We start from the raw sequence: 12,597 nt of genomic DNA, 5'->3' as shown, positions 1-12,597 counted from the left end.
AAAGCATTACATATAATAAACTATGTGGTAGGTCCCAGAAAATGGTGCCGCCTATTTCATTTTGGAACATTTTGGTGGGTCATCACTCCAACGTCAAACTATCCACATATCAAATGAATTAACACTTCTAATCAACATTTCATTGCTGCGAAGTCTACAACTATTTAATCATCTGAACCCAGGAAAAAAACAGAGAGAGAGAGAGAGAGAGAAATTACAAGTTTACTCAAAATTGGGTTTGGTTTTACCAAACTACCTACTCAATGTTTGGCTTTAGTGTAACACCCAAAAGAAAGATGCCTATTTCAAAATTACCCAAAACAATGTATCTTCCTTAACTACATACTATTTTTGACATTTTTGCCCCCCAATGTTTATTTTATTCCCCCACCCACTCTTATTTTATTCCATCCCCCATCTTCTTCTTTCTTCTTCTCCTTCGAACACGAACACACTGTCATCTTATTTTTTATTCTTCTTCTGCAACCCCGGCCAACCCCCTGCAATCCCTCTCGCTCCACCCCCTGTTCTTCCTCCCTTCCCACTCCCTGTTCTTCCTCCTGCCCCACAATGAATCCCCTGTATGACCTTATTCATGATTTATCAACCATGGAGTGCGGTTGATCCATAATAACAGACGAGATTCATCAACATTTTGAAGCTTTTTAGCACAACAGAATGAGCATCAAGTTAGATTAGAATCCAACATCCTCTGTGATAAGACTTTTAGAGCATCATAACGAGCGAATCTCGTGCACCTAGTAACATATATAAAAACCAAATCCAATTTCCCAAATGCCGTCAAACCATCAAACTATTAGTGATCATCCATCTAATAGGTAGTAACTAGTCTCCATTTGGTTCTTCGTGGTTCCTACATTGGGATCAAACAGAGCATCCAGAAAGCTCTAACCATGAACCCATTCCCTATAATTTGCTCCAGACATCCTTCAGCCTTTCTGCTGTAACTGAAGCTGGGTCTAGTGCTTTGGGAGAACCTGACCTCTTTGCGTGTCCATGTAACACCCTCTTCTCATCTTTCAGAAGTTCATCTGCCTCCACTTTCTGAATCCCAACTTGCTTACTCTCTTTTTTATCAACAACTTTAACAGATTAGATCCATTTATATGTTTCACATGCTAAAGAAGCCCCTAAACATACACATCAGAATAAGAATTAAGGCTCAAGATTACAACAAGAGAAATTTTAACCAAATAATAGAAAAGGGGAAAAAATTTATATATTCCAAGTTGCAAATATAAAATAGATTTTAGCCTGAAGTTCAGGGACTCTGACAAACAATCACAGAACGGTTATTAGAGTTGCAGTGGGTGGGGTGGGAAGGATTGCAGGGGGTTGCAGAAGAAGAAGAAAGAAGAAGATGAGGGTGTGTTTGTGTCCGTGTTTGAAGAAGAAGAAGAAGATGATGAAGGGAATAAAATAAGAGTGGGTGGGAATTAAAATAAACATTGGGGCAAAAATGTCAAAAATAGTATGTAGATGAAGAAGATACACTGTTTTGGCCTTTTCAGTAGTTTTGAATAGGCATTTCTTTTGGGTATTACAGTGAAGCCAAACATTGAGTATGTAGTTTGGTAAAACCAAACCCTAATATTGTAATTTTCCCAAAAAAAAAGGTGGGGGGGGGGGATTCAAGTAATTCTATCAGACTTAATGATGACAGGTTCAAAGACATGTGCAAGTTGTCTAATGGTTACACTGAAATGAATTGGTAAATGGACTTTCTACATACACGGTTTAACTTGGGAGTCCTTAGAGATACTATTTATCACTCACAATGTAACCAATCCCAGTTTGTTTAGTCCATTCAAGAAATCTGAATTCAACTGAATGTGCATTAGCATTTGTCTATCGTAGTACAACTCCCAGAAGAGCACAAAATTAACTCCACCGACCAATAGACTCTTAACCAAACAAGATACAGTTCGATGACCTATATATGACTGCTATAACTCTTGACAATGCCACAGAGGCTACTGAGTAATTTCTTCCATCATGCAGTTCCTACCTAATAATGAGCAGTTGCTCATCTACTAATGAGCACATGAAATGTGTCAATAGCCACTTGAAATTCCTGACACTGAGCAACATGGGTGGATTGGGTTTGGATCAAAGGCACGCCCATGCCCAGCCCAAAGAGATGAAGAGCCAACCAGGAAACAGACTGAGATGGAGGTGCTTAATCAAAATCTAACCCAAGTTCAATTTAGTAGTTCAGAGGCTTGATGGTTCTAAGTTTTTATCAGCATCATTATGAAATGACCTCATTGTATGACCTAAAATTAAGAGACATTGCCAAAAAAAAAAAAAAAAACTAGCATAGAAAAGTTTTCAGACTGCTAAACAAAAGCAAAATATCATGCTCAGAAAGATTCCAGCACAACCAAATTATAGTTAGACTGGACAAGTTAAGGATAGGTTGAACAAAATCTAATCTGCATCTCAATTCAATGACCTTCTAATTCTTCAAACACCATCTCTACGAGGTGTGCATCTGCGATGAGTTAACACAATATACTTGTTCCAAAAACCATTCCAGGATGTACATTCCAGAAAATTCAGGATTAACATCAAATGTATGTTGAACCTACCAATTTCGATCAAACAATAGAGTGGCACACCATCAACAAGAGAATATCTTACGGAATACCAAAAGTGTTTTGCTCCTAATGGGCAGATGCATGAGTGCTAAAATTCAAAGATATATAATAGAATGAAGTGAATTAAGACTAGTAATCTCCATTGTCTTTCTAGAGTAATGCATTATTTGTAATTTTGGACACCCTAATTGCAGTTAAGGCTCTGCTTGTTTCCACTTAAAAATTTGGAAAAGGAAATGTTCCTGTAAAATAGGATTTTCCACTGTTTTGCTTCGATGTAAAATGCAAAAAAAAATCACATTGGAAAATAAGAAAATTTTAGAATGAAACAAACGGGGCCCAAGGGAAACAGAAAAAGAAATTCAATTCAGAGACATACCTGTAAGAGCATTAACCAAAACATCCTCCAGTAACCTTAGGTAAGGTTTAAACTTGTCCAATTTTACTGAAAAGGAATTAAAAGAAAATAAATGTGAAATTAATGAAAGAGAATTCCAACACCTACATAATACAACCGGGGGAAAAGAACACTAACTGGTCGCGTGGCCCCTGCGCCTAGACACTGGTGGGTGCGAAATGAACCCCCCCCCCCGGAAAGGCAGAAATCCCGGCCCCCCATGATGCTTGCGTGCATGCTCCCATTGGCCCTTGTGCTGGCGCAAGGGCCACGTGACCAGGTAGCATTCTCTTGCCCATAAAATTTATACAAAGTCTGACACCCATATAATCTCAGTATCAACTACAATATATATATAAAAAAAAACGTATCAACTACAATATGAAATGATACACATATTTCTTCTAAAGTTTCAAACAAAGAAAACCAGAGTGAAAATCCAAATAGGAAAAAGAAGCAAAAATAGATCATATCACCTTATCCCGCTCGCTGTCTTCTCTATGCGAATAACATGTGCTGGTAGCGTAGGTGACGAGAGGCAAGCTACCCTTGCCTACCTCCCATCTATATCTATATACGGCAATGGTAAAAGCTGCATTGGACCGATGGATAAGGAACTGAGCAGTCTCAAAAAGCGCTTGGACGCTCTACGTATGATGTAGACTACATCAGATACATATCAATTTCTTTCTGGTGGATCCAGAATAGATAGTTGTATCCCGGCTTTCCATAGGCATTTCAGATTGCAAGCTGTTAGTGCAACTTCCAGAAACAGACTGATTGTTTTCAAGACAAAAAACAGTAGTCTCTTGTGGATAGGACCGTAGCGATGTCTTTTAGCCATCAAGGGCTCAACGCTTTTGATATATAGTATATATATACTACTAATTTTAACTCATTGATCAGGGATAGTGTCTTTGGGCACTCATGGTACACCAGATAATATTTTAGCTTCCTCATTAACCAATTGACTTCTGTAAAGAAAGTATGATGTAGACTTCATCAGATACATATCAATTTCTTTCTGATGGATCCAGAATAGATAGTTGTATCCCGGCTTTCCATAGGCATTTCGTATGATGTAGACTACATCAGATACATATCAATTTCTTTCTGATGGATCCAGAATAGATAGTTGTATCCCGGCTTTCCATAGGCATTTCAGATTGCAAGCTGTTAGTGCAACTTCCAGAAACAGACTGATTGTTTTCAAGACAAAAAACAGTAGTCTCTTGTGGATAGGACCGTAGCCATGTCTTTTAGCCGTCAAGAGCTCAACGCTTTTGATATATAGTATATATATACTACTAATTTTAACTCATTGATCAGGGATAGTGTCTTTGGGCACTCATGGTACACCAGATAATATTTTAGCTTCCTCATTAACCAATTGACTTCTGTAAAGAAAGCTCCTTCTTCTGAGGCAAAATCCTACCACAAAGAGGCTAGCTAAGGTACTTGTCCCAGGAAAGTATCCTTAACGGTTTGAGCTCATCCTCCTCATTTACACACTCAGGAAATCAAGACCATAACAGAGGCACACTTCAAGTAGAGAATAAGTTCTGTCCCTTTTAGTATTCTTCTAGGTTAATGAGTTTATGCGTACACAATGGTTTCTACATCTCAAAGGAGCAACAGAACTAAACCCCACCAGAACTAACATATCACCTTGGAGATGAGATAAAAACCTAGTTTGGCTTTACAAATCTAACATCCCGTCCCCCGCCAACACCACATATTCTCACACAAAAAAACTCTATTAACGGGCAGAAAAACCTTGAATCCCGGTGTCTTATTCAAAGAGCTGCAAAGAATAAATGAAAACAAACTATACGGGAACATGCTCAACGCCCCCAGAAATTTAAAAATTAAGCAAAGAGAAACAAAAACGAATCTCAAACACCGAAATTCGGAAACAATGGGAACTCAAGAATATGAAAGATAAGAAACCCTATTTCCGAATGCAGCAACCTTAGAACCATAATTCCTAGTACAACCTTTACCTTGATTTTCGGCTCTCTCTTCTGCCATGAGCTTGACCGACTGAAGAGATTTTCGGGAAGAATCAACAGCGGAGCTCAATTGCTGGATCAGAACCGCAATTTCTCGTTCGCAGTTGAGCCGCAACTCCTCCATCTTCTGCCAAATTGAGCCCTCTGATCTTCTCTCCATCCGTCAAAGGAAAGTAGGAAACTCGAGTCAGGAGTTGGGAGTTAACTTCATCAAATTTCCTTCAGTTCCGTGAAAGTGTGCAACAAACAAACATTGTTAAGAAAAGTTGCAGAGACGACGAAGAAGAAGAAAATAGCTATGAACTTACCCCGTTAGAAGTCGAAGAAAAGCAAACCGCTTGTAAATGGAAAAGGATCTTATCCCGCCGTGGCGGGAGCTGCACCTGTGCAGCACCACTAAACGACAAGAAAAATGGGGGTAAGATAGTTATTTCACAGGTGGGTCCCGCCTGGGCCTCAAATGTGAAATGACCACCTCCCCCTTTATTCAGGGTGGGTTTTGGTGCTGTACAGTGCTCCCGCCACAGCTGCACAAGATCCAAGTCCCTTGTAAATGGCATCCGACTCGGGTTCAAATCACTGATAAAGTAGCTTGTCAGACATTATAATTTATAATTAATTTCCTTTATTACCCCTATACTTGGAAATGGCGGGAAAGTTGGATGAAATTGTCAAAATGACTATTTCTACCCCTAATCACACGCACGTATTGGGGGCATAATGGGAATGCTAAGTGCTGACGGCTCTAGCTTATTTAGTTAGGAAAAAGATCCTCTCCGAGGATTCGAGAATCTGGCTCTCTTACGACCGTGGCGGGAGCTAGAGGGTCTAGCGCTCGGAAACCACCCCCAAAACAGGAGGGGGGTGTTGGTCATTTCATAGGTGGGGCCCACCTGTGAAATAACCAGTCCACTTCTGTTTTTGTTGTCGTTTAGTGGGGTTGGACCCTCTAGCTCTTGCCACAGTTGGAGGAAATCCATTTTTGGGATTTAGACCCTCTCCAACTACTTGGGCATCCAACGCCTCTCAAACCAGTATTGAGCTCCTCTCCAGGGAGCCCAACACCCAGGGAATGCCCAATGGGGCATCCATCCATTGAGTTGTGTCGCACGCATCTTGATGGTTGACTGAGCATGCATCGAGATGTGTGTAGCACAACCTAGCCGTTGGATGCCCCTTGGGCGCTGGGCTATCCGGAGAGGAGCTGGAAGCCAATACTTGGGGATACATGCTGCACTCATTAACGCACTAGATAGAATCTGAATTCCGGATTGAGAGTGCTATACCATACTAACAAGTCTATTTGGTAGGTTTGTAAACGGATCGGATTCGGATGCATATTGAATTCGGGTTTTCGATCATCCGTTTACATCTTTGCCTTGTGTAAACCAAACCTTCGTCCCCTAGCGGATATAATTCACTCTCAATCCATATCTCTTATATCATGATTCTTTTTTCCTCATATTCTAGAACCTATTGAATCTTCAAAAACTCCGAAGATCACTATTTATTTAATTTTTTTATTATTAATTATTCAGATTTTTTCCGACGACGGATTTTTTCTGAATATTTCTAAACAAATACGGATGCAGATTGAATTCAGATTTTCGATTATCCATTTACAACCCTACTAGCTATCTGGTGTTTATCCATGTGTTCTTAATATCTTACCTAAATTATTGTAGCCCTAGGATCCAGGAAGCCCATCCAAGTTTTACTTCCCCACACCTAGTGACCTACATAGGTGCCCATGAATCCAAACCAGGTTTAAAGGTCTAACAAAACTAACCACCTATGAATCCAAACTGAACCTTTCCACTGTTCTATCAGGTCTGTTGTTAAAACTTGGTTTCCCCGCACATCTTACCCAATCCCAGTCTGCCAAGTGGAAACTTCCTACCTCTATTTGTCCTCTACACATATAGGGAAATTAAAAAAAATAACCACGAGTCATGTGATCGTCAATTCGTCACCAAGTTCTTAGCTCTAGCTACTTAACCAACTTGTGGCTGGTATAAACATTTGCTGGTTTTACGGACCATTTTGGTATTTTTAGCACAAAAAGCTTTCCATTAAATCCCAAATCAGCTGTCCATGTTTAGGTCATGGCCCAAAGAGCAATTGGCCTGGAGGCCCTGGACCCTGGAATGTGCATAACTCTTGAGGCCCATGCCAGGACTAGACTAGAGACACAGGTCCAGCCCTACAAGCTGAGGTCTGGGCTTGGGCCCAAGTTGACTTGGTTGTATTTTTCGAAATAATTTTTCAACAACCAAAAAAAAAAAAAAACCAGGCACACGGCACACCCTTTAACCAAAGGTTTTCCCCACACTACTTACCTTTTGTTACATGGATTAATGATTTGAAATATAGATTATTGGACAAATTGGGGAACTCTTTACTTAATCTTCTTGTAATATAATGGCCCATGACATATCAGAAAGGTTTGAAATTTTACTCATGCATGGCTAGATGTTTATACTTAACATGGAGATGGCTTGTAGATTGGCTTCGGATTATAGCCACGGTCCAGTGTAACATAGGCGGTTAATTCGGCCATTCCTCGCGTCATTGGAAATTGCACGAGTGATTATACGGTTCAACTTTGATATCAGGTTAACCATATGAAGTACCTTGTGAAGCACAATGACATCTAGGATTGTCATGGCCGGAGACCGGCTGACCTGATGGTTTCTCAGCGTTTCAAGTAATAGAGGCTAATAATTCAGGCCCAGTTAGCTTTTGAACCAGGCTTGGGTAGGTTTGTAACACAACTGGCCCATGGAACTACCATTGGACCTGAAACGTAAAGCCCATATTTAGAGAACGTTGGAATAAAACTTAATGAATTTAGTTTGGTAGCGTTTTGGTATATGCATTCTTGGAATGCATTTTAGGTCGATTTCGCATTATCAGATGATTAAAAGTAATTATTTTTGTCGCTCGAGAATGCAAAATCAACCTATAATGCATACCAAACACAGTCTTAATTTCTTGGACTAAGTTTTCCTTCACCCAGTGATGTGACCCCATGATTGGAGTCTTGTGCAAGGTCTAAAAAGCAGAATCAAGATCCGGATTGGTGAGAAATCGGATGAAATTGGCCATAACATGCCCTAACCCTAGTTTCCGTACAAGGGTTGGACGAGCTGGTTCAGCCAGAATCGAGATCAGCCTAGGCTGATTTTGATCCTGAATCTTGGAACCATGGTCTTATGCCATCATTACTAATGATATCAACTGGTCGGGCCTAATCGGTCCCCACCAATTTATGGCCTTGCATATCGGACTTAAAATGGGTTTTTTTGACTAATCAAGCTATAAACAGGCTATGATCAAGCTAAACAATCTTAAATGTCCTAATAACCAATCAACAATCGGTTAAACGCTAATTGGCCTAAAACCAAACATGGTTACCGGCTCTTTCCATAATCAGGATATGCCTGAGTCTGACACTAGGCCATTTACTAACCAATTGATTTGGTGTCAGACTTTAACTGGTCAAGTCTATCGGAGCATGCTAGCATTTGACAATATATCATAATCATTACACTCTCAACCCTTATTGGTGTGAAGTCGTACTACCCCTCCCTAATGCAATCCAATGATACCAATGATCATGGTGAAGGAATTCCTTTGGGTGAACGAAAACTCGATATTATTTTATTTGTTTTAATTTTGAAATGCCCATGTGTGTTTTTTTTTTTTTTTCAAGACAAAATCTGGTTTTGAGTCAGCATGGAAATCGTCCAATGTTGAGATGTCCCCTCTGTCAAGTGCAACAAATAGCATATCTCAAACCATAAATAATGAGTAAAGCAAAGCTACAAGTCACAGGATTTGGGTTGGTGGATGGGTGGGGTGGGGGCAAATCCACTGTTTGTGGCTGTCCAAAGCCCATCTCAGTCTTCCCCTCCAAAAGAGTCTTTCTAGTTGGCGAGGTCAAATTGCAATTGATACACTTGTCTAAGTGGGGAGAGTGGACTTTGGTGTTAGAAGAAGAAGTTATTCTCTTTACAAATATATATTGCCTTTGTACCCAAGTGAAGAAGAGTTCCTCCTTGTGTCTTATTCTTCCATATATAGCATAGAAGTTAGAACTTGGAAGCCCATGATGATCCGAATCTGAGACTTCTAAAGCAATAACTTACAATTTAACTACTGTTCTGTGGATGAAGATAGATAGATAGGTAGATAGATTGTTTCCTTTATTAATTTAGGATCCTTTTGAGAGAGAGAGAGAGAGAAGACGTGATCATCTAAGTCACACCTGACCTACACCATCATGTGCCCTCCTCACTAGCAAGCAAATATGTGGGAGACCGTGTTCGCATTTGCCTGCTTACCCTCAGCAACTTAAACATCATCATGATACACGCTATGATGTAATTACTCAGATTTTTTATTGGGGTAGTTAGGGTTTGGTCAATGGGATGATTTTCATGAGACCATCCATGACCAAAAGAGAGAGAGAGAGACAATGTTGAGTGAATTGTATTGAGTCAGGCCATAACTCGTACATAGGTAGAGAGATGAGGCCGGAGAATTATTCTATAGGGATTTTCGTATTAACACCCCTTAAAATGTCAAATAGTTTCTAATTTTATTTTTTGTTTTTTCATTCATTAGGTATGAGTGTATGATACAATTTTTCTAATAAGGGTAATAGTGTTATTTCCCATGAATTATAAAATTCAACTTATTTTTAAAAATTCTTTTATACCCTTATCATAAAAGCTATTCAGAATAAGACAATGAACAATTAAAAGAAAGTGTCATGTTGTAAATAAGTCTAAAACGGTGTCATTCAAAAACTCTTTAGGTCAAGGAGAGGGTAGGGTGGGATTGTTAGGAAGATGGGACCTATATGTTGGTGGGATTTTGTTATGGTGGAAATATTGAGGTAAAGAGAGAATGTTGAGTTGAATTGTATTGAGTCCAGCCATAACTTGTACATAGTAGGTGGAGAGATGAGGCCGGGAATTATTCTATAGGGATTTTCTTATTAACACCTCTAAAAATGTCAAATGGCTTGTAATCGTTTTTTTTTTTTTTTCCCCATTAGGTATGACATAATTTTTCTAATAAGGATAATAGTGTCATTTCACATGTATTTTAAAATTCAACTTATTTTTAAAATCCTTTTATACACTTATCATAAAAACTTTTGAGAATAAGACAATAAACAATTAAAAGAAAGTGTCAAATTGTAAATACATCTAAAGAGGTGTCATTTAGAAACTCCTTAGACCAAGGAGAAGGTGGGGTGGGATTGTTGGATAGATGGGACCCATATGTTGGTGGGGTTTTGCTATGATGAAAATGATAAGATAAAATTATTTTTTCCATGAACAATAACCAAAGTCCAATCAATTTTGTGGGAATTTAGATAATAAAATGGTGAGATTTTGAAGTGTCAAATCAACAGATAGAGCAATTAATGATGTTTCCTAAACTTTTGTAAGTTCACCACACTAAATTAACCAAACAAGATTCGGGTAGGATTTTAAAGTGCCACATCAGTATTTTTCCACCCTAATTCTCCTACCTCACCTAAGTCCCCTCTAAACAAACGGGATCTTATTGTATATAAGGATTATAAGCTGATGTACAGCTGAAGAGATACAGACATTCTAAACTCTCTGTTCTCCCATGGATGTAGGTCTACCGGCCACCGATGTAAACCTTGCGTTTTTGCTTCTTTTTTCTTGTATTCTTCCGTTTCTGTTTCCATGCTTAACAGTTAACACCCACACACAGGAGAGGAGGGTAGGGGGGAGAGAGAGAGGGAGGGCCTAGTTAGAGACAACTCTCTTGTGAAAATGTCTCCTTGCAAACTCTTTTGGTAGTCAGGCATGAGCCAATTCTTATTTGTCCAAGAAAGCTGGCCTTTGGTTCTTTAGACACAATGATTGCTTCTGTTTAACATCACCATTTCAACATTCCTTGCTTTTAAGCCTTTTTATAGAGACCCTCATTCTCTCTTTCCTCTTCTTATTATTTATATTTCTTCTATGAACCTTAGAGAGAGAGAGAGAGAGAGAGAGATCCATTTATTCTCAGAAGCAACCATGCATAGATGTTCATCTTTGTGGACCATTTCTTTCCATTTGGTTGGTAAATCCATCAACATCCAAAATTCTAGCTACACTATACATTACTATTCTTTCTCATGATTCTATTCTCTTCTTTTGATGATGTGGGGTGGGTCTAATTAAGTGGAGAATTCCCTTTCTTATTATTCCACTGGTACATCCCACATGGGAACTCCATCATTTTCCAGCCCATCTTAATACTCTTCTCTGCTTTTTTTCTACGCTATTCTCACAAAAAAAAAATTTATAATCTCTTAAGCCCTGGTCCAGTGATAGCCTCTTTTTTTTTCTCTTTCTTTTCACTTTATCCACAAAGCTTCATTGTTCTTCATTTAATTACATATTCTTTCCCTTCAAAAATTCCATTACTCTTTATGTGGGTTCGTGTTATCTCATTTCAACCTTGTTGAAGTCTTCTTTAGACTTTGAATTCAAACCATCTAGAAGACTATAATCATCATTTTGTTAAGACTCTTTTTTTAAATTAATCTCTCAAGTTGTGGCCGTAAATTGGAGACTTCTAATTTCCAAGTTGATTCAACAAGGAAAAAAAGAATAGAAAGAATTAAAAAGAAAAAGAGCTATCAAATCAATTAAATTAGGACTTCGATGTAGTGTTAAATGTGGACATTCATTCTCTCTTTCTCTCTCTGATGCTTATCCTTTTCAGGTTTTCAGGGAAAGAAAAAAGAGAACAAAAACGCTCAACCTTGGCTCTGTTCTTGGTCAATTTTTATCTAATCTCCTCTCTCTCTTAGAGTAAGATTCCTTGTTTTAGTGTAGTGTACTGCACATGCTAGGTGTGTCAATTCCTTGCCTGACCTGGCTGGCCAGCTAGAACCGACCTACAAATATATGGCTCAGGTGTTTAGAGTTAGGGTAGTAGTTCTTTTTGAGTAGATAGACATGAAGTGATCTCACTGGGTAGAGTACCTTCTTCATGTGAAATGACCTCATTTATTTCAATTGTATGATATTATTTTGTCGCACCTCATTCTTACGAGAATTTCTCGATGCCTCTTGCTCAGAGAACTCTCTCCCTAAAACATAATTAGCATTTTATGATCTAGCACTACTCTTGGGTCATAAATAATGTTCAAGGAAGTATAATGGCCGGAATTGGTCTGAACCCTAGAAAAAATCTGTTTGTTTTTTAATAGGAATTGACGAGAATCAGGAATTGAATCCCGTCAATTTCGAGCCAATTTGACCAGAATCGGGGTTGCGTCAAGGAAGACTCACCAATGTCAACACTTATAGCCATTGATCAGAGATTTGATATCCAAGATCACAAACATCCGATTATATGACCGGGTCAAGATCGATTGTCGTGAGAGCATCGCATACCGTGGTTTTGTGTAGTTATGTCATATTGGATCAGTTCCTCCATTTTGACCATCACATGAGATCATTGGGCCAAACAGTTAGGCATGGGTGTACTTTAATTTCATTTAGATATCCACTTTATTCCT

At 38.9% G+C, this 12,597-nt stretch overlaps 1 long non-coding RNA gene across 1 annotated transcript; it reads right to left on the bottom strand.

The window, feature by feature from the left end:
• Positions 1–852: 852 nt before the first annotated feature.
• Positions 853–11,833, bottom strand: LOC122672878. Its single transcript, XR_006334501.1, has 3 exons — positions 11,822–11,833; positions 6,142–6,145; positions 853–927 (listed from the first exon to the last, which is right to left on the bottom strand). It is a non-coding gene; the product is annotated as an uncharacterized LOC122672878 (long non-coding RNA).
• Between the last annotated feature and the right edge of the window lie 764 nt (positions 11,834–12,597).

This window comes from Telopea speciosissima, chromosome 8, assembly GCF_018873765.1.
Source record: "Telopea speciosissima isolate NSW1024214 ecotype Mountain lineage chromosome 8, Tspe_v1, whole genome shotgun sequence".
Classification (NCBI taxonomy): Eukaryota; Viridiplantae; Streptophyta; class Magnoliopsida; order Proteales; family Proteaceae; genus Telopea; species Telopea speciosissima.
The sequence above is the reverse complement of the archived record's forward strand: the minus strand, read 5'-3'. Positions and strand labels throughout refer to the sequence as shown.